Genomic DNA, 23,116 nt, shown 5'->3' with positions numbered 1-23,116 from the left:
ACACACACACACACACACACACACACATACACACATCACACACAAACATGCTGATATTTAGGATTGGGCATTGAAAACCAGTTTTAACTAGGAAATGAAAATTCTGATTCCATTGGACATAGGCCTGCACGGTTTGGGGAAAAATATGAATCATGATTCTCAATTCAGGATTTTTGTCATGAACCATGACAAAACAAGAAAAATGGCAGTATGTCCAAACCAGATTTTTGTTTACCCCTATAGCACATTGCACAACCACAAGCCCGTCTACATAGAGGCTTGATGAAGAGAAGAGCTTGGGAGTGCTTTAAAACCTATTTTCTACAGCCTATGTTTAAAAAACGGTAGTAGCATTTGTGATGCAGTCAGCTCGTGAAATTAAATGAGATTTCAAAAAATTGAAAACAATATCAAAGTTATTTAAAAAACGAAATCGTGAACAAGGTGGATCATGATTTTATTACAATTAATCGTGCAGGCCTATTTGGATTTTTTATTTTTTTGGAATAGTTTGGAAAATCTGGTCATCAGTTCCAACTTTAACATGTCTAAATGTCCACGCACTGAAAGCGATAAGGCATCAGATTTGAAGCGCCGACACCACAGAACCAGGGGTATTTTAGAAAAAGTCGCCATTAAGGCAAAGGTGTTGTATGCTACAGGTACCCCTATCAGAGGGGTCATTAGATTTTCTCCAACACGGACGCATCAACCCTGCACTCACTTTTCATCACGAAGGAGATGATTGTGTTTTTATTTATTCATTTTTATTATTAGCATTAATCGCTCATTTTTTCAACTCATTTATAAACGCCATCTTAATTTTGTGAGTTTCGGTTTCCATAGCAGCCATGGAGCACAGTAAACAGTGCTTAACTTGAAAAAGCCCGGTAAATCCCAATTGTTCCTCTTATCTGTGAAATAAGCATGTGACCCGTTTCAACTCCACCCTTCAAAGAATCCGAATCGAGAATGGACAAGAACTGTAATTGTTGAATCCAATCGATGCTCAACCCTCCTGATATCACACTGTTTATGCACGAGGCAGATACACGCCTTACATCAGGCCAGTTTATTCAGACAAACTGAATAAAATCCCCTTTTAATTCACAAGTTTTATTGCACGTATATACACATTACGCCGGGTGTAATCGGCCTCAAGGACACATTCATCAACAGAGACACAAGCATAAAATGAAGTAACACACACATACACAAGAAAACTATAAAGCACCATTAAAAAAAATGCACATAAATCTTTACCCTGGAAGCACTCGGGCGTAAAAGATCTCTGCTCTACAATGTATCCAAAGAACAGAATCATATGCCATAACACATAAACATGTAAACAAACTCCCACACAAGCAGCATTATAAATAATCAAAGGGATAAATACTGAATGTTCACTTGCAACTAATGTTTTCTCGCTCTGAATATAGGGATAAAAACCCTGGACGCACGCCTGCATCCAGAAATCAGCAAGTCGTGGCCGGGTTAGCTCAGTTGGTAGAACAGGCGCACATATGTAGAGGTTTACTCCTAGTGGCAGCGGCCGCCGGTTCAACTCCGACCTGCGGCCCTTTGCTGCGTGTCATTCCCCTTCTATCTCCCCTTTCATATCTTCATCTGGCCTGTGGAAACAAAGGCCTAAAACACCAGAAAGAAATCATCTTTACCAAAAGAACAATTCAAATCTGTAAGTTTATTGGCATGGGAAGATGTTGGCAGGCAGGACACAGAAGGGGACTGATACTGAAAGAGGCGGCGGGGGTGAACTTAATTCACACTACATGGATGGAGATATACAGCTGTATCGGAGCTTTTTGTGTACAAGCAGAGAGGAAATGCACAGCGTGGATCCCCGTTGTACACAGCTGTACGGTCCACATCTCTGGTGGAATACATCGCCAGGGGATTACAGGGGCCGCCTCCATTTGCATAACTCCATTAAGACATCTTTCACTCTCTCTCTCTCCCATTCTATCTCTATCACGCTCGTTCACGCAGAGACACCTGTGTAGGGAAAGCCATAAAGACGTTACCCCCGCGGAAAAGCAGAATAACATTTTCTTTCACATTTAAGAAAGACATAATCCGCAGTACAGCTGTGAAAATTGTGCAGTGAAACAGAAAGAGAAGACTTGGCAAAGAATTAAAAAATAAACATGGTGTGCTTCTCAAATTTCACTGCTTTGGCCTTGACCCAACATCACGAGGGTGATGCCACATCAAGAGTCAGAGGATTTAAATGCAGCAAGTCTTTATGCAGTGTTGATTTTGGGAGAAAAAGTTAAATTTCATGATGAAATGTTTCTCATATGAAGCAGGTTACCAAAGAAAATGAAGATTGACCCAGCCTCAAGAAAACTGAACTTCTTCTAGTCTTTGGCTGGCCCGGAGACTAATGTGTAAGAAAAGCGTTTCACTTTAATCATTAATAGGGAGATTATTCCACCTTTCTTAGTGAGTTAATCTGTAAGTCCTTTGTAAGGATTCTCAAGGAATATTTGATCAGATCAACCTTGGCTCCATTTTGGGATATTCACTACAAACATTAAAGGATTTTTGTCTACTTTTACAACTTGGGCCTTATTTTTATTTAGTTCTTGGCCATTTCTAGTTGTAGGTTTTATTATAAGCCGATATGAATAAAATATTACTTTTATTATTTTCAGCACAACTGAAATCTCAGTAATAATCACTTACTATACACGGCAAGAACAGCAGGTCACAGCTGAACGAGGAAGTCGGCCTGTAAACCACGATGGATGTTTCCAGCTTGGGTAGTGTCATCACTGTTCAATAAGATTGCTAAACCGGGGCTTTCTTTCCACATTAGGATCCAAGTTGTAATACAGTGGAATGATCCTTTAATTAGAAAGACTATAGACAGAGGCAGACTATTTTCCTGCATATTCTGCTCTGGGTGAGCTACAGTGTGTGTTTGCTCTGATGCTGTTAGCTTGATGATGTACCCGCCTTCTAGGATCACCCTCTCTTTCTTCCTTTAAGACAATGAGATCAATCTGGCCTGGCTCGGCTGCTATAGATAGCCCGGCTGTGTGCGGTGCTAAGGAGAGTGATGACCCTGAGGTCGCCTCCTTCCTCTAGTGTCTTTATTCTGCCGGCCCCCGCAGTCTCCCCCTCCCCCCCTCCTCCTTCCAGCCACTTTCTCTTCCCCTTCGTCTTTCCTACGTCCCCTCTCTGTCTGTCTCTCTCTTCTTCAGTGGCATGAATCATAAAAGCGAGTCCTGTGTAGTCTTTGGGCCTTTTTCCTCGGTGGTGCCTTGTTGCAAACAGAGACAGAGAAAAAAGGGAGAGATGAGGTATTGATTTGAGAGCCTATGGGAGGAGAACAATAGGTCCCTTACTGAAGCCACTCTGAAGCACAAACACCTTCCCTGCAGCCTCTCGGTGCCAGAGAGAGACCAGAGAAGAAGAGAGAGGAGTTAAGAAACAGCTTTGCTTTCTATCGCTCCATCTCTCTGCACTTGCAGCTGATTGCCCGGAGGGGAGAAATAGTGGAGGAAAGAGGGGGAGAGGAGGAGGATGCCAGACCTTGGCACTCCCTAATTCCCTGCAGACCCACTAGCTGCACAGGCCAGGACCCCAAACCCTCTGATCCCGCCCTGCGCAGACCGGCTCTGAGCCAATCGTGCAAACGCACTGGGCCTAGAACTGTGACACCCCGCAGGTCTCCGGGTTCAAATCCGATACTTGGGCGCCTAAAGGCACGCTGAACTTTCTTGGCATGTAAACCCAACCCACCCCGACTCACCTCACCACCACCCACCCGCACACATCTTCATGAATTCAGTCCAGGGTCGACAATATGTTGGGAGAAAAGCTTTCAGCTTTTATTCAACATGACGGCAGTGCACATTTCAGAAAAGTGATATGTTAAGCGGTATATTTTATGTTCTGTGGAGTTAACAAACTGATACTAGTCTGAAGAGGCCGCAGCTCGTCTATCAGCCGTACTTTACCTCTTCTCCTACACCTACAAAGGCAGGCCGATGTATATGTTGTTAACTCATTATGCAAAGTGGCTGAGGGATCCAAGAGGTTGTGGAACAGCATAATCTGTGGCCTTTATTTAGAGTCTCTTATATGTCTGAACGTTGTTTGTGTTGATTGGTGTTAAGAGGGATCCTGATGCTTTGAAGGACCAGGAGGAGGTCAGTTGAGGCCTTGTCCACTCTCTATTATATTGATTATATTTCTCCGGAAAAGTTACATTCTGCTTGGTTTGTTTGTTGTTTTGCATCCTAGTTCATTTGCTGTATTCAGTCAGCAGAATATTAGCTTGATTGATGAGGAGATATGCAAATACCAAACATTATATTGCAATATTAAATGCAAGTTCAGAGTAGAGAGGACAGGGAGCTGCAATAAATCCAAACTTTGTCCAAGAAAGTGGTTTCTTTTTAAGTTTCTGACTATCCGTTGTGTTCGGTGATGGATGACCAGCGGTGATTCATATCACAAAATTCTTCTATATATCTTGCCCACAATGCACTGCACTTCTCAACAGGAAATGAGACAGGCTCCCGTCCGATAGCACATCGCGGCGGAAAAAAACAATTTCCAACTTTTCAATTTTGCCACAGTGTCACTCCCGTTGCTTTACTGGTCCCCACTGCAGAGGACTCATGTGTGGACTGTAATGAATGGGTTTCATAAGCAGACATCAAGAGCGGCAAGTTGAAGTTGCTCCACTGTGCATTGTCCTTTGTGCTTTATCATTGTGAGTTAGCAGCAACATCCAGCAACTCGCTAATTTCCTCTGCCTCCCATTCGTCGACAAGGGCTATTAATTTGGCGCAATGCTGTTCCTCAACTGGGTGTCGGAGCTGTCACATAACGCCATATCTCAGCAGGATCAGTCCTCTGCCACTCCACAAATCTTTGGGTCTTCCTGTGGAGGGGAGGGGCCTTTTGAAACCCCTCATCCTTTTCTTCCACCCTCTCTTACCAGCATCTCTCTGTCTATCACTCATCTGTTTCACACCTTCTCTCCCTTCGCTCAGGTTGCCTAAGCACGTCCAGTATTTAATAATGTTCAGTCCCTTGCTCACTAACAACCACACCAGCAGGCACCTAGCCGCCTTAAAGAGACCCAGGGGGTCATTTCCCACTTCCTCTTTCAGTTCTCTTTGAAAAACTAAGACAGAGGAATTAATATTAACTCACCCCCCTCTCCTTCTGTCCTGGTCCTCTACCACTCGCTCTCTCTGTCTCTCGCTCTCTCTCTCTCTCTCTCTCTCTCTCTCTCTGTCACCAGGCTTTTCTTTCTCTTCATTTCTATCTCTTTCCCCTCGCTTGCGGCTGTATCACAGCGTCAAGGCACCGGGAGAATTCTAAATGCTCAGGATTAATTGTTTGTCTTAGGTAGGGGAGTCAAATGGCATCAGGAGACAAGGAGAAAGAGTGTGTACAGACGGAGGAGAGAGTGGGGGGGTTGGGCAGCTGTAAAGAGGCTTGAAAAAACTGAAAGCTTGCCAGGGATGCATTGACACAAACCGCATCAAAAAAGTGCCGTGGAAAGTCATCTTCCATCATTTGCAAGGCCCTAAGCGGGTGGGGCCTTGATGGAGAGGTGTTCGTGGGGAGGAGGGATGGTGGAGGGGCGATTGTAAGGCAGAGATGGGTGGGTTATTAATTTCCACTATGCAGTATCATGCAGCTGGTGGCTCCAAAGCGAGGTTTGGCGGTAATGAAAATGGTCTGAGTCGAAGATTAATGGCTCATAAAGACAGAGCGTTTAGATGGGACGGCCGCCTCAATCTGGACGTCGGTGACTAATAGCAACGGACACAAGCACGTGCTCACTCGCCCACACATAAACATGCACACAGCTTCTCTGTTACCTCAATTCTCGGTGCTGGACTCCCTCTCCACCCCCCAACTGCTTTATTTCTTCTCTCCCCTCCTCTTCTGGTGTGAATTGTGGTGGGGTCAGAGTTCAAGGCGTGCAGAGAATCATCTTGATTTATGCCCCCTGGGCTTGGTGCAGGTCGTGGTGTATAGCGTGACAGGCGGTGTGGACCATGGGGCCGGTGAGATGTAGGGGTGAGGTCCTCTCTTGCCCCCTATTTTTTTTTCCCCTTAATAGCAGCGACGGTGACAGGGCACCGCATCATCAAGCCGGACAAATGGGCTCGCCAGGCGCCAGCAATTTTTCCTCCTTTGCAGCTGAAGGTGCATCATATATCTCTAAACCAATACCACCCAATAAGGTTGTGAGAAACACGTTTTTTTTTAACACAAATTGATTTGGATGCTTTACAATGTGTGTGTTTGTGGTGTAATAGCCGCTTGGGAGGACGATGCAGTTGTGGTTTTAACTGTGATGGTTTAGCACCAGAAGAAATGGCAGTGCAGGCCATAAAACAAGTGATTTTCTTCAAGACAGAGAGTCAATCCTGTTTTCTACTATTAGGTTGACATGTGTACACACTATATAAAGCAGGCGTAAGTCAAATACTGTTTTGTTTCACACTGCTGAACCTGACACGGGAGGATTTATCACATCACCTCAGCTGTCAATCACTGAAAAGTTCACTAAGTGAATTTTGATCTGCTTGGTTGTCTAATTTTGACAACATAAACAGAACTAATAGCAGTCAATGGCCAATAGTTGAAACCTTACTTTAACCTTTGAACTTGTAATGATAGGAGGATGTGTCTAACTATAAGCCATTGAGCTTAATTTGCAGCTTCTTAAACAGTGATGACATATTGATTTTATTTCCATTTCTTAGGTCTGAGGGATTTTGAAGTTTAAAAAAAACCTGTCTCACAGCCTGGAAACACAGGTCCATGTTTCAAATGTAACCATTATCAATACATTACCCAATGTTGTTGATTAGATCGGCAGCAGGTCTTAACACTGTGCTGCTTCTCTTTGTTTGGTAGGAAGTAAAGAAGTGTAAAGGTAAGACACGACAGAAATGACTGAAAATGGAAAGTATCGCTCAGCAGCCCAGTTGGCCTAACTGATTTATAGTCTATGTGGCATTGTCATGTGTGAGCAGCCTTTGAGAAACAAATCTGAATGTGGGTCTTGGCCTAGGACTAGACTGTGGTCGCGGTCTGAAAGACTAGACTGAGTTTAATCCTCCAATCTAAACACGCTGGCGTACAGCTGCAGAGGATTCCCGGTCAAACGCAGGGCTTAAAGTATTCCTGCACCGCGCCGGAGCTCCAGCGTGCGGTCGTTAGGAAAAATAAATACATACAATTGGGAACTTGCATGCGGTTTTATATTTTAGACTCAAATGATTTCACCTACCAATCATGAGAGGAACGCAACTCTAACGCAGAGCTTAAAGTACTCGGGGCTGGTGCTGGATTTCTGGGCTATGACTATTTTAGAAAAACAAATCCACATGGGATTTGTTTTTGATGCGCTGGGTTTAACCAATCATCGAATTTCCACCTACCAATGAAACAAGTTCTAGCCAATCAGATGCAAAGTAAGGCGGATCCTTGACGAAAAGCGAGAGTGCGGTGTGTATGTTGTCTCCGTGGTAACGCAGCAAAAAAATGTAGATACAGCTTTAGTTAAGAAAGGAGTTAAAAACAAATGGCACTGGGCATGAATAGAGGACAAGAGGAAATAAAATAAAAAGGGTGGAGACGGGAAGCTGTTTAGCACTTGGTGCCTCAAGTTGAGCACCCGGCTGCAGCGTATGTTACGACGAGTCAACGTAGGATTATGATCTTATTGCAATATGAAAATGTATTTATTTCTTAAAAATGATGACTTTTATTAATGTGTAGTGTAAGAAGGACTCAAAAAAAAAAGCTCAGGATTTTTTTTCACTTAAGCCCTGCAAACACGACACAGTGTAGCCTGACAGGGAGAGCATGGGAAAGAAACACTGCCAGGATTAGAGGGATGCGGTCCCAAAATACTGTTCAATCAAGCATGGGAGTAGAAATATAGAAAATAAATGCAACACGCTCTGGGTTTAGTTCCCACTGTGGCCACCAGTGCTGTGTACAGCAACGGTATTTTACGTATCTTCTGCACACACCAGAACCATCAATTGATGATACTCCTGAAATTGGTATTATGAGAATTGACATTCCAGTTGAATCTAATTTACGTTTTGTGCCAAGTATCAAAGGGGAATTGATTACAACTATGAGCCACTTACATACACAAGGACACAGGCATAGATTTACATAGTCTTCCTTCATCTGGCAGGCTCACCTGGACAAGCTCCTCCCTGCCAGTCAGTGTCCCTCTCTCTCCTCTTGTTTCCACCCATCTGATGTGCTTGCTAAATTGAGCTTGTCTTAAATTTAGCTCCTCTTTTAATCAAACTTTCTTATATTACAAATCACTGTAGTCTCCCTTTTTTTTTATAAGTAAAAAAAAAAAAGTGGTTCGGAAAAGATGTTTTAGACTTGCAAGCGGTCACTTCATTGGACATCTCAAGACAGGTGTGAATGATGCAGAGTGGGTCATGTGAGGGTCAAAAGACATAGGCATTGAGCATATCAAATATTATTAATTGAATTTGATTCAAAATAAATTCAATTTGATTTGTTGAACAAAGGGCTGATATGAGGAGAAATGGATGTGTCATCAGATTGAGAGGTTGGAGGAGAAATGACAGGAAAAAGTAGCTCGGCATCAAAACAGAGGAATAGACAATGTAGTGTAACGGTATACTGAGGTGAGTTCCGCCACCTGTGTCTTACACAGCTTGCCTCTTCTCTCCTTAAGAAGACAAGACATGCAAAGTGTTCCTTTTGGTGTTAGCAGCTGGCTAGTTAGTTGTGGAAGCTGCAAGGGTGGGTGCAGGCGCAAACCCGAACCCAATCTAGCAATAATGATATAAGTAAAAGGGCAAGCAAGAGTCCCGGAGGGCCATTTCTGAACATAATCTTTCTCAGACGCTTGATCCCCGTTAGTGAAATTATGAAAGTTGCCTCACACCTAACCACGATCAAATGGTTCCATGTGGCAAACACGTAAAAATGGTGTGCCCAATCCGTGTTGTCGCATAATCCTCTACCGGCGGAGGAATATAATCCTCACGTTATCCACATCATCATAATCTGTGTTTCCGAGTCCGTGCTCATGTCACATCCTTGCCGAGACTCTGCCTCGGAGGGATTAAACCACGTCATTTGCTCCGGGTGTCTACAGTGGGACACGCCTGCGTCTGGATCCGCCTCTCTGCCGATGCAGCCTGTATGATTACTGCTACACCTGTCTGTGTTTGCTCCCGAGTCACACCTCGACGTCTCCGTCCATCTGATCAGGTGATGACACCTGTGTGACTGTTTCACGTCAGCAGAGAAATTGCGAGCGCCCGTGCATGATTTATCATGTCTTCACCCTGTTGCTTGTTTCTCACGTGAACCCTGAGCTCGCCATCACCGTGACTACCCATGTGTTTGAGGTTAGGGTGAGGGTGTTAGGGCGGTGTGTGTATATTGTTATCAACTCACTGACAGCGTGACATGAAAATGTATTTGTTTTTTTGCTGTAAGAGAAGACCATTTGGGGTAAAGGGGGGGCGGTGGCGACCCTTGGAACCTAAACTCCATCCAAACCTCATCTTCGCCACTCCAACCCCCAACAAATTGGAAGCCCCCCCCCACACACACGCACACTTCCACCACGTCCTTCTACTTCTCTTTGCGTGCCCTTGCACCTGGCCCCTCTGCTGGAGCTTGTCATCCATTCTATCTATCTCTTCTTCAATCGTCCCAGCGTGTAAGGGGGTAGGGTCAAAAGGCTCGGGGTGCGTGGCGACACCTTCGCTGTTTGCCTCCAGTTTCGACAGGAGCCTATTTACAAGCAATGTTGCCTTCTGCGACTGTAGTTTGAGCCCGTTCGACTTGGAGACGGTGTGAAGAAAAAAAAAAGATGGGAAGAGCGGCAAAATAGCGCGGTGACACACAGGCAGGAACAGAAGAAGGGAGGGGAGGTTTGAAGAACAAGAGTCAGGGAGGAAGAGAAGAAGGGACATGAGGCGCTGCTGATTCAGCACTGCAGTATAGATTTTCATCAACCCCCCCCCCCCATACACTCCTTCTGCAGGCCTCCTCCCCATGCTCTTTGAGTCAGAGCCAGTCCTCCCAAATGAAGTTCCCAGTTCGCAAATCTAATTCCTCCCCCTTTTTCCTGGGGAAAACCTATTGAGGGGCATTAGATTTTCCCTGCCACATAATCTCAAGCAAGCAGTGGCTCTAAAGAAATCACCCTCTTGAAAATAAATGACAAATTGGGTTTGGGTCCTGTGGCGCTTCTGCATGTGTCTGCCTCTTTGTGTGTGTGTGTGTGTGTGTGTGTTTGTCTGTGCGTGTGCGTGCAAACCCTGACCCAGCCAAATGAAGGTAGAAAACAATTCCCACACATTTGCACCGAGAACTTTTCATTTTCATCCAAGGAGGTTCGGGGGGGTTAAGGAGGGCTGCAGGGAGAGATTTACAGACTTAGAAAGAAGCTGCCGCTTTGGCACATGTGCAGGTTTACACATCAGTACGCACATGCAGACCCCTATAACAACACTATACTTACCTACCTTACAGGCCTGTAAATATATACAGTATATACACGTAGGCGTACAGATGCCTACCAACACATTCAATGAGTGCAAACACACACTCACCTCCCTGCACACATACAGGTTTTAAAGCCCTGTTGCACTGATAACTGAGCATCTGGGCTTGTGTGCAGCCGGAGACTATGCTGTCTAATTACCCCAAGAGGGAGCAGCGGTGGGTAGGGCTATTCATTTCCACGGTAAAATAGCCCCGATAATGCGCCTTTTCTGTTGTGTACAGTATCTCAGGGGCCAGTGATTGAATTACAAAGCATCCCCCAGTGACTAAAAGGCTGTAATTACGGCGTAATTTAAGATTACATTATTAACGGACTGACTTTATTAGAATGTAACTTCACCTCTGCAGTTAGTAACATCCTTATCATAAAAAACGGAGATGATTAAGGGAAAGTGGAAATTGCATCAATTGTCCTTTTGTAACTGCGAGTGCGCCGGGCTTATTAGCAGTGCGATGCAGGGCCGAGCCACAGGAGGATTTCACTGTGGTGTTTTGAGTTCTGTAAGGAAGTTGAAAGGTAATAACCCCACCTACACTGTTGTCTGATCTATTTCCTGCTGCACTGGGTGGAGAAATGTCTTTCCGTATGATTATTTAACGTCAGGACAGATAGATGTCTGTGACTGTAAAGGATATTTAATTGAAATGTCTGTTCATCCAGTGATCAACAGTACAAGAGCCATGAAAATACACTTGTACTGTAGTTTTTGGTTTTGATTTTTGGAGACATGAAAAGGCCATCTCACTCATTCAGGTATTTGTACATGGTGTTTACTCGCCCTTGTCTTCACTATACCCTCTTTTTGTGATCTTTCTCATTACCAGTGTTTTCTGTTGTCTTCTGTGAAAAAGCTGCTGTATTTAAAATGCTTTTATACCAAAAGAAATCTGACATGACTATACTTGACCTGCTAGTATCATGCATTCGCTTGCCGAGTCATTTTCACCCAGTCTCATTTTCTCCTCTGTATTTCTGTATATTGTACTGAGATTTAAGATTTAGTTTGAAACACATGGATACAGGTGGCTGGAATTAGGTAGAACAGTCAGTTCTTCTCATGATCAGACAAATCCTTTGATGAGGGATGTGCATCTGTGTTTATGCATGTTTGTTGGGGACACTGTGTAAAAATATGAAGGAGTAGGGCTGAGTATCGCTACAAAAAATACCAATACCGTGACTTTGATACGGGTTCCTAAATAATACTTTTTTTGATCCTAATTTTATAAAACTTAAGAAAATACAGCATCACACACTACGTGAGCACCATCTCTGTGCGTACCGTTACGTTTTTCCTGCATGTCTCTATGACGTGTAACGCTGGAAAGCCAATCACAAACATTATCACTTCAAATTAAGACCAGGCACTCACCATCCATTGCTCCAGTTCATCTTTTCCTCTCCCATTTGATCTTCAGTTCCTGGCTAAGCATATTTTATGCTTCTGCGTAGAATCTACGCCGTGGCTCCGTGCGTAGCTACTGTACGTGGAGTCACCTACGCCGTAGCCTGCACCTTCTGAAAAATGTGCAGGGACGCATGTGACTTGGCTGTGGCTTGGCAGTGTTACATTCCCCCCTGACTCATTTCCTGGTTCTCCTTCTCCATAAACAACATGAAATCAAGGAGAGGGTTTTCTTGCTACAGATTTTTTATATCGTGGTCAGAAAACACAGGCTCTAGAGTCGCTACTCTCTCAGAAACTAATCGCCGTCACTCTCTCACTTGTCCCTCGCTCTAAAACACACACACACACACACACACACACACACACACACACACACACACACACAAGCACACAAGTCTAACCATCAGGCCTCTTACGTAGGCTACAGCGAAAGCTCTGCGTGGAGCCTCCACAGAAACATAAATCACGCTTTAGTCAACCTTTTTATACACCAAAAGGATTTTTGAAACAAAACTTTTCAGACGCCTCCTTAATCTCAGATGACTTTGGCTTCGACAAAACTGATTTGACGATGCCTGAGGGAAGCAGCAACGGAGGAGTTAGTGTTTGTTCAGGTGTTTGACACAAGAAACTGAAAGTATGTAAATGAGAAACGCTCAACTGTGGGTTCAGCTGTATTAAAACCCAGTTTCGGTGATGATGGAGGGGACAGAACAGAGGTTTAACCAGCTGAGACTCAGCAGGGCCACGCTTCCACCGCTTTCTTGTTTGCCGACCAAAATAGGATGAAGAAGAAGAGGTTTAACTATCAATCTATTGTCAGGTGTTTCAGAAAATTACCTGAAAACACCTGTGGATGCACATTATATTCATGTTAACAATGATTTTAAATTTAGCCAGTTTAGTGGGTATATAGTAGTTTTGCAATCTAAGATTCACACATACACACCGTTTCCACTCTGCTTTTATTTGCAAATATGGCCTTTGATGAGGGAAAATGATCTGTAATCCTGACCTCAAAATACATTAAAACACTCCCAAATGTAGAAATAACATTTACATTTGCCCTTAAGCGCTCACTCACACTCAACAGACAAAGCTCACACCAAACAGTCCAACTAAGTAGCAACACTGTGTCAAAGTTGACCTGAAACTGAAATGAGATTAACCCCGATCCCAGGATTCGCAACACAAATCCTCTCAAAGTGCAAAAACATGAGCCCGGCCATGGATAATGATTACACAGCCCTTCATTAGCATCATATCACTGTTATGGATTAGACTCAACAATAGCAGCTGTTGTAGAAGCTGCTATCAAGCATCTACCACACAGAGGGCTGTAGACAATTCTCACTTGTAGGACAGTAGCTCTTATCATCAAGCAACTAAATAGTAAAACTAATGTGGATGAAAACATGCAACATTAAGCAAGTTGGGTCTGATTAAATTCATATGTAATTAGCTTTGTGGATATTGTGGACAGAAATGCATGCACCTTGAAAAAGGCTGTCTGTGCCGCTACGCGTGGGTTGCTTCTTCCTATGTCTTAAACATTTTCTATTATGAAATAAAGGCTTTTAGAACATATTTTTTTTTTAAAGATTGCCTTGGATTTCCCTTTTTTTCTATACTTAATTGAATTCCCGACCCCAAAGAGCACCTTCAAACGTCTGACTTTCTACGTGTACGCTATATTTAGACTATTTGCACAACTAAACCAAGGGTCTTCAATGTTTTTAAGGCCAAGAACCCCTGATCTGAAAGGATTGAGCAGAGACCCCCCTACTATGTACTGTATATTGCATATTTCATCTAATTGAGTCACAAAGTAAACTGGGCCTACAATAACTTGTAGAAGCATTTATACATACCTTTTTTGCATAGAATACTAAGCTATTCAAATTCAAAATGATGAACATGTGGCACACATCTGTGTTTGGCCTTAGTGACTACCTCACCTATAGGCCAGTAAGCAGTGGGGACTTTCATTTGCTAATAATATGTTGGATTCATGTAAAGACTTTTTACATTTTTGAAATAACTTAAAACTGTACCTAAAGTGAAAGTACTGGGGCGGCCTCTAGCTAACGCAGTTGTGAGCGCCTCCCCCCCCCCATGTTGGTAGCGGAGTAGAAGTAGGAAGTGGCATGGAAAGAAAAGACAAGTAAAGTACCTCAAATTTGTACAGTACTTCAGGTAATACTTAGCTACATTCCACCACTGCTTGTAGACCAGCAACTCTCTCTGTTCTGTCAGGTAAAATGAGTCTGGAGGCTTTGAACACAGTAACGTAACGACTTCAGTTCCCCGTCACATAGGGCTAGATGACAGCAAGGTAAAGCGTTGAAAATATTTTAAATATAGTGTACACTTCCACTGATTTTGATTTGTTTAATTGTCTAAAATGCGTTTGGCTGCGGCCCCCGTCCACAGCAGGACTTTGCTTAGCGTCCGTGTCAGTTCTCCTGCTTGCTTCTCCAAACTGGTGGCTTACTGTCCGCCATCTGCTGTAGCTAGTACTTCGAACAACGCCACTGAAAAAAAATTGAACTATCTCTTTAAGCTGTTTTATTGGTCACATACACAACAGGTGGTGGGCTTGAAACTAGCACTAGCTTCACTTGTTAATTTACTTTTGCAAGCTGTTTGCCCGCAGTAATTACTGGGAGAGGCCCACAGGCTGCAGACGGTCACTATTTCACAATAAATGAGCTGCAGAAGATCCAGATCCAGAGTGGAGCGAGAGAGGAATCTGATGGAGGAGAGAGAGAGAGAGAGAGAGAGAGAGAGAGAGAGAGAGAGAGAGAGGTGTGGGCTGGTAGGTCGGGCCGTGTCAAAAACTCTCTTTGCAGTTCACCACGTGTAAATTGATCTTTTACAATTTCACCTTGCGGCAGCTGGAAAAATCACTACACCTGTTAAGTCCAGAGGTGAAGGGGGAAAGGATAAAGGATGGTTCCGTCTGGCCAAAGAAAGGAAAGATGATGCAAGATGAAGAGGAGAAGGGAAAACATATTGAGATTCAATGTCCTGAATATAAATCTTACCTTTTTTAAGTAATCTAAAACAAATCATACACTTTCCTGTGATGTTGATGAGGATTAAATCATCTCCGTCCCATAACGCCAACACAGCAATTATTGACATTTGTCTGTGTAAAAGAGTAAAGGTTCCCCCCCCCAAAAAAAAATAAAGACAACTGAGAATGCTCTTCAACGTATCGACGAATGCTACTGATGTGTGTGTAGGCGGTGGTATGTGTTGTTTCTGCTCTGTTTTCTGGGTGTGTCGCCGTCGTGTGTGTGGGTGTGTTTGTGTCTGTGGAGGGGGGGGTTTGTGTGTGTGTGCATCTTCCTCTCTTTCTCTTTGCCTCTCGTCTTAACACACACACACACACACACACACACAGAGTCTAGAACAGTAGCTATGTCTGCAACTCTAAATGAACTCTAGCTTGTCAGCGCTGCGGGCATCAACTGCGTCTACATATTTGTGCGGTAGGAGGAGAAGGGTGGTGGCGAGAAGAGGTGTGTGTGTGTGTGTATGTGTGTGTGTGTGGGGGGGGTGGATGTGAACAGCAGTACCTTCTTCCTCTACTCTAAGAAGTCATCTCTTCTGCCTCTGAACACAGGAGTAGACTGAAAGTCCAGGCAAGGAAAAGCATGTGTGGTGTGTTTTCCCACCCTTACCTTTGGCGCTCTGGTGTCTCTTCTTTCCTCTTAATGGACTTGTTTTGGGGTTTACATTAAGGTTCAATTTAAATACTATTGCGCTATTCATTTAAATTTGGGGACACTGCTGCACATAGTCTCTCCTGGAAGCTGTTCACAGTGTTGCACATTATGTGTAAACTATGAAGAAGGGAGGCTTTTACTGACTTATGGCTGCAGTAAATTCTGTTTTGTTTTTGCCATATTTTTCAATTAAAAATGTGCAATTTCACGTAATTTCTGACCATTTTCTTTTAGCATTTTTGTGCCTAAAACTTTGGAAAAGCTAAAAGAGATAATACATTAATAACACTCAAAAAGTTCAAATGCATGCTTGCTAAAAAAAAGTCCACTGTGGACCAACTACAATCATTAGATCTGAGAAAGGTAGTTAGTTACATAGTTGGGTTATTTAGTAATGCTCACAATGATTTCACATCCATTGGGCTTAGGTGGTGCCCCAAACGGCTTGGGTGCTGCGTCTAAGTCTGATAATGGTAGAACTCTGCGATGGAAAGGCTTCAAAGCTTTTTATGCACCTTTCACACCTGTGTGTACATGTTTGTCTGTATGTGAATGCAAGCCCCATAAAAGCATGAATGCTGCATGTGTGAGGGCCTAGCTCTGTAAACATTACCTCATCACTGTCATGCTGAGGCCCCCCCGTCGGCCCCCAGGTCTGTGGGAACTGAAGCCCACTCTTCTGGCTGGAACAAAGGGCAGCCCTCCCTTGCCCCTCGCCCCCAGCCCCAGCCACCGCTGCCCCCAGCCCACCTCGCAACAAAAGGGGCCACGGGGCCTTAATTCCCAGGCAACGATATAAATGGTGGCCCCCAACTCCCAAAGACGAGGCAGGAACGAATGGCCCTGAAAAACAAATGAGAGAGGGGGGCAAAAAAAATGGCAAAGAAGTCATAAAAGAGGTGCCCCCCCCACCCACCCACCTTCTCCTCCTCATCCCAGAGGTCCTTTTGTTGGTCCGGCTGAGGGGACAGAGGGGTGGGGGATGAGGGGACCAGGGTGAGAGGAGACAAAGGACAGGTCGGAGAAAGTGCCAGGGGTCAAAACTGCCTGCCACCCCCCTCCACACATCCACTGAAATTTCCTATCAAACACAGACCTCTCATCACACCAGCGGCTCAGGAAAGGGACAGAGGAGAACGTTTCCCACACAGAAGTCTACACATTCCTAAACATGGATTGGTGTGGGGATTTGCAGCACCATGTCCTGTCTTTAGCCTGGTTTCTCCTCTTGAACCTTAAAGTTCAGAACATGGGGGCTGTCCCAGGGCACTATGAAAAAACATGTTTGTTATGACGACCAACAACAAGATGTACTTGCAGTTGAATGAGGGACAAATATTATATGGCAGATGAACAGTATGTGAACCCAGGACATCAGGGGTTTGAGAAGAAGGACATCAGGATGCCTTATCTGGGATTAGACTCTCTTTTGCCTGTCTGACTGGGGCGGTTGTTTTCTTATCACAAAATAAAATCGTAAAATGTGTAACTTGTGCTGCGCTGATGGATTCTTCCATTTTTTTGCAGATAATTTTCTGTGATGAAATAAATACTTGAACTGTGAGGAGGAATGTGTGTACATATACAGTATATATATATATTTTTTATTTTTTGCAGTGCAGTTGAGGCGCGCAGACCACTGGGTTGGTGAAGTGGCCGGGGAGGGTGCAGGATAATTGGGGCTATGTTGGATCTAGTGTCTGTGGCACTTCAGTGCTGGGGGTCAGGGACCTGAAAACACTGGCTCAACAGTTACCAATCATTTCAAACCCCCGGCCGAAGAAAAGCATCCTGGGCCAGCTTTCTCTCAGGGCCACGGCCTGTAGCAGTTCAAAGGCAGTGTGTGTGTGTGTGTGTGTGTGTGTGTGTGTGTGTGTGTGTGTGTGTGTGTGTGTGTGTGTGTGTGTGTGTGTGTGTGTGTGTGTGTGTGTGTGTGTGTGTGTGTGTGTGTGTGTGTGTGTGTGTGTGTGTGTGTGTGTGTGTGTGTGTAGTCTTTTGAAGGAAAAGACGAGCTCAGAGGCTAGAAGCTTGAACAATTAGAGCAATTTTACTTTGTGCTCACTCCCTCCCTCTATCCCTTTCTGTCTCTCTCACACACATCACACACACCACACACACGCACACACACTATTTCCCAGACAAAGATTGGTGCTCTATAGTCTCCCCTCCTTTTATTCAGCACACAATATATTTAACTTCTGAGCAGGGGAAGACATTCAACATTTCCAGCGACTCGGATTCTGTACTGAAATTAAAGACGACGTGATACTGTGCTCTTGAGACTGGCGCGAAATTGAAATTTAATGTTTTGGTTCATCTTTAAGCGAGTCATTTTATCGCCACAAACAGCAATAAAGAGAATTTTCCAAGCATTTTGCCCCTCGTCAGGTTTGTGAGGCGTTTTATTTTTGCTCCGAGGCAGGGGTTTTACCGAAGACCTGTCCCACCCGCCACCACCCCAACTTATTCTCCCCTCTTCCTCTGCATAACACTGTGGCCACAGATTGCGTGGAATGCAATTAGAGCGCCTAAATTAAGTAGTAATGGAGAACCAGGTCTCCTTACCAGTGTTGCCCTGGCAACGAGTGCTCACAACACCGCCTCTAGTAGTTTTGCTACTTTATCTGCAAAATGCACAATTGAGCTTTAAACCAGCTCTCTGTCTGCAGGAGCCAGCCAGGCAGGCAGGCAGGCAGGGCGGAGGGGAGGATAAAGGATGGGAGGGGAGAGCAGGAGAGAGGAGGGTGTGGGGGGGGATGAACAGCTGCATGCTAGGAGGTTTCTCTGCGTCTTGTGATATTGCCGGCCGTCAAATATTTATTCCACAAACTGTCTAATGCGGTGTGATGCGCTCCTGTGTGCGGATGAGGGCCAGATTTCAAAGACCCCCTCAAAAGATGACTTGTGTTCGGCGAGCTTTGATTGCACGCTTCCCCTCCAGTCGCAGCACTACGTGACGGAGAGAAGAGGAGGCTTCGCTTTGTAAACAGCCCGTAGTCGCCGGGGTCTTGTTGACTGATGTGACAAGAGCTCTGTGAATTGGAGACAACATCATCACGAGCTGCAGATTTTAGGAAATGGGATTAAAAGTTGAACAAAGGAAGAAAAAAAAGGTGCAAACACACCTGCAGACTTTGGTCTGAAGTTTGCTAGTTTGGGTTCACACTTTTATCAATTTACAAGTTAAACCAGGACTTGTAAAAAGTCACATGAACCCAAGTACATGACAGTGTCATCCTGTCAGGTGTGAGGTTGAATACCGTACTCTCTGCCATAATTTAACCTCTGTGGAGTTCATAGTGTAGCAGTGAACAAAGACACTAATGGCTGCATCCAGCGGGGCATCAGCAATCAGAAGCTCAACATTTATCTTCCAGAAGTTCTGCTCAGTTACATTTCCTCTGCATGCACATGCTAGTTAGCTGTATTTTTTTTTTCTTGTATTTATTATAAAGATTCACATTAGCTGACACCTAGACAACCAGCTAGTCTTCCTGGGGTCCAAAACAACATCTAGTCAGACAATATTAACACATTTCATGACATATACAAAGAAGAAAAGACAATACATACAATAATGTCTGCTGACAGAACTAAATAACAAAAAAAGACTAATAACCATAGCAACCAAGCAAATTGGAGATATATTGTAAACAAAATGACATATAACACTATGTATTACATGTTACATTAAGGTAGCTCACATATACAAAGAAAAAAATGTAATATGTTTAACCATACAATGAGCAACTTCATGAGAAATTATTTGAATGGCACTTTTTCTGTTTAATTTTAAAAGGCTGTAGAGAAACCTCTGTGATGCATGCCAGTCAGAAGGAATCTATCAAAATAAATGAAGGCCATAAAGTTCCTGGACCCATTCTTAGAGTGCAGATATATTTTAGGTAAAGATATCCTGATGATATGAGGTCCAGCTGATTATAAGCTAGGCGGTTTTCTGTCTTTTTTTTTTCTGCTGCAAATCTTATCGTAAAAAAGTGAAAAGCCAAATGTGAAAGTTTCATGCTTCCAGAGAATTATTTGCAACCTTTCTGACCTGCGTAAAGAGGGACAAACTCAGAAATCTCCTTCAAATCGCGTGTACTGGGAAAGAGTGAAACACACTAGGACGTAATGGAGAGAATCTGACCCTGGATCTGCCGTGCATGCAAACAGGTAACAGGTGTTGTGTTCATTATTTAGCTCGCAGTCAGCTTTGAACCAAACATGCGTGCCGCAAGTCAGTCTTTGTTGCAAATCAGACTTAAGTGAAGATAACTGGGCCACCTTGTTGTCCTCGGGGGGGGTGCCTCGACCCCGCAGATGTCCGCGTGATGTAATTTCACATATGCACGCACATGCAGCCCAAACGTATGCGCACAAACTGTTTGTTTTTCCTTTTACATTTTCACACAGCAGCTGTGTGCGTTTAAAGATGACCGTGGTTTTTTTAATTTGAATCAACACACACACACACACACACACACACAGGAGTGGAGTGAGCAGGACACACAGGTGCTGTGCAAACATCTGACTGTAGCCGTGCCAAGAGGATGTCCCAAACAAGTGTATGGCCCACACATGTTGCAGGAGATTGGGACTATTTCTACAAAACAGCCTCTCCACAAAAGACAGCATATATCTGAATGGATTCAATGTGTTTCCACTTGCCTGGAAACTATTTTTCTTTTTTTTTGCCGGTAATTTGTACTACTGTCTGTTGAAAATGGTTGACCTTGCTCAGTGAGAGCAGCCAGGTGTGTTTTAGTGGAGCATGAATGCTGGACGGTAATGTGTCAGGTTTTAAATGATTGGACCGTTGGTGGAGTTGCCCGTTGAGTTTCATTGCCGGCGATAAAATTGAGTAACAATAAGCAAAATCATTTAGAAAGTGAAGGTTTTGTGTCTGATATTTGTTAAATTTGCCCCAAAATATGGTATAAGAGGACTACTTTTCCTGTTTTCCTAATGTAACTCAGTCTAACATATTGTACATATGGGTGAATTTGTGCTTATAAGTTAACAGGTAAGTTGACCAACGGCACAAACTCATTGGTGTTTTGCACTCTGGAATTATCACACCTCACATGATGCTGCAGAGGTGTGAACGAACAGACTGCTGTCCACAGTGCAGGTGGTAAGGCTCGAGGCTGTATTAAAGGCAACGTGGGATGTCTTAACACTCAGCATCACCAATGTTGTGACATCTCTTGATGTTTTAGACGGATAAATATACACCGCTCGCTATTTGGATGTCTGCTCATCTGGCTAGGTGAGAAAGTAAGCTAGAAAACAAGAGTGGGGGAGGGGAGGAGGATGAAGTGGTGAGGAAAGTGAAGGAGAGGAGAAAAGCGTGCCGTTTTTGGTGTTCCAGGCTCGGCAGGATGGAAGCCAGGAAAGCCGGCCAAGGTGTGTTGTTGTGGTCTACCGGCACAGCGATCGCGGGGGTCTGCTGGAGGGAACATCACACCGCTTCATCGCCGTGGCAGCAGCCAACCACTGGGACCCATGCCAAGACGCTTGGCCAGAAATCCCGCAATCCTTTGGTGCGTGTCAGCGATGAAGGAAGAGACCTCCATAGCGAGAGCTTTTGGATCTGCATCAATTCAGGGCAGAGTGTCATTTGTTTTGACAAAACATCAAATAAATTAGAGGATCCATCAGACTTTTGTACTGAGCTCTGTTGAGATCACTTGATGCACCTATTCAGAAGTGTATTTTTTTTTTTTTTTTTTACCAAACCTGTAGTTCCCCTTCCTCCTTTCTATATTATTCAAAAGTTAAGACTGGCATTGCTCTACAGTTCTCTTAAACCAACCAATCACCGGGAGAGTCCGGTACAGTCTGACTCTGGAGATAAAACTAAGATGAGTTCAACAGTTGTTTGGTAAATTGCTCTTAAACGCATTCAGAGATTAGTTGATTTTTTTCTCTCAATTCTTGTCATTTTGGTGCTGCTGATTTTCCTTCAGGGGCTGGCTAAAACCTCTTTGGGGGGCGCTAGAAAAACCCTTTTACTGCTACTGAAGATGTAAATCACAGATATCAAGATCACACGCATCTTGAATCTTGTGTAACTCATGACACCCGTTGTGGATTTTCCAGTTAATGTTTTTGTGTCTCCTAGGCTGCACCATTACCACAGCTCGCATTTCCCTGCAGAAGACGCACTATAGTGTGGGACAACTAGCTTCCACTGTCCACAAAAAGCGGGAGATGATTCTGGTTTTACTCCTTCTGCCTACTTTTGGTCAGTTCCCTCAGACTGTGCCAGGTCAAAACGGCACTAGTTTAACAAAAGAAAAAACTACTATTCTATCTATTACGAGCGCTTTAACTAGGCCACCCTCATACCCTTTTACATAGTCGGTAGCCCACAATACCCTTTTCCTCCTGCTGGCCTCCCTTCTCTTAATGTAGCATCGAAGCAACAGAGCTTTCTTGCACTCTGAAGTCAACAGTTTTTGCTGGGTTATACATTTCTATGCAAAACTTGAATTCTACATAGAGACAAGAAAAGACATACATCATATCCTTACAAATATACAAGTAGTATTCGACAAGCAATTTACAAACGAGAGTCCATATCTCGTTCTCAGCTCTCACCTCATACGGAGGAGGTGTGAGGAGGCATCAGGAGGTGCAGAGGGGCTAGAAAAACAGCAAGAAGGAGGTGTGTGCAAGATGGACAGAATGTGCCGCTTCTTCTGTCTCCCTGCCTCGCGGCTTTGACATAGTGAGGAGTGTGAATCGCGTACATTTTGAACAAATGCGTGCGTATCGCCGCTTGCACACTCAAAGACAGCGGTCAGGGTGTGAAGCATGAATCACACGTGAATGTGTGAGACATACATACATGCAGACCCTCACACTGAGAATCTCACATGTAAGCGAGTATATACAGTGTATATAGTATAGACAGATTTTGGTTGATCTTGTCTTAATGACACATGTGCAGACACGGAATGAAAAACTAACTTTAAATACCTGAGAATCAAAGTCCCCACCCACAAGAACACCAAATATCAGACATGGAAGTGGCTGTCTTTTTTATTTTTATTTTTAAAAAGACAGCTTACTTTATCCACAAATCCAGGCCAGAACTTGCGCTCTTCAAAAACAAGAAACTACCCAGAGTTTATTCTTGTCGAGATCCGGTGATGTACAGTGTTTTTGACACCGCTGACGGTACCAAACGGCCCGTAATTGACTTTTGAAAGATCGAGAGAGACGAGAAGCAAAAGACGGAAGAGGGAGCGAAATGAGAAAGGGAAAGAAAATGTAGTTTATGAAGTTTAGGAAATACAATTGCAGTCTGCTGAGGGAAGCAGCAGAGAGGAAGTGGAGCACAGTCCCTCGCGCGCGCACACACACACACACACA

The 23,116-nt window shown here is 44.0% G+C and overlaps 1 protein-coding gene and 1 long non-coding RNA gene across 3 annotated transcripts in view; one reads left to right on the top strand and one right to left on the bottom strand.

The window, feature by feature from the left end:
• Window positions 1-23,116, top strand: part of pou3f3b (POU class 3 homeobox 3b) — a 170,225-nt gene that overhangs the window by 101,042 nt on the left and 46,067 nt on the right. The gene's annotated exons all lie outside the window — the stretch shown is intronic.
• On the bottom strand, window positions 16,944-19,345 carry LOC116673891 (uncharacterized). The gene is made up of 3 exons (XR_004327906.1): window positions 19,213-19,345; window positions 18,003-18,006; window positions 16,944-16,955 (listed from the first exon to the last, which is right to left on the bottom strand). It is a non-coding gene; the product is annotated as an uncharacterized LOC116673891 (long non-coding RNA).

The sequence above is a fragment of the Etheostoma spectabile genome, chromosome 24 (genome assembly GCF_008692095.1).
Source record: "Etheostoma spectabile isolate EspeVRDwgs_2016 chromosome 24, UIUC_Espe_1.0, whole genome shotgun sequence".
Taxonomy (NCBI): domain Eukaryota; kingdom Metazoa; phylum Chordata; class Actinopteri; order Perciformes; family Percidae; genus Etheostoma; species Etheostoma spectabile.
Note: the sequence above shows the minus strand (reverse complement) of the source record. Positions and strands in the feature narration are given on the sequence as shown.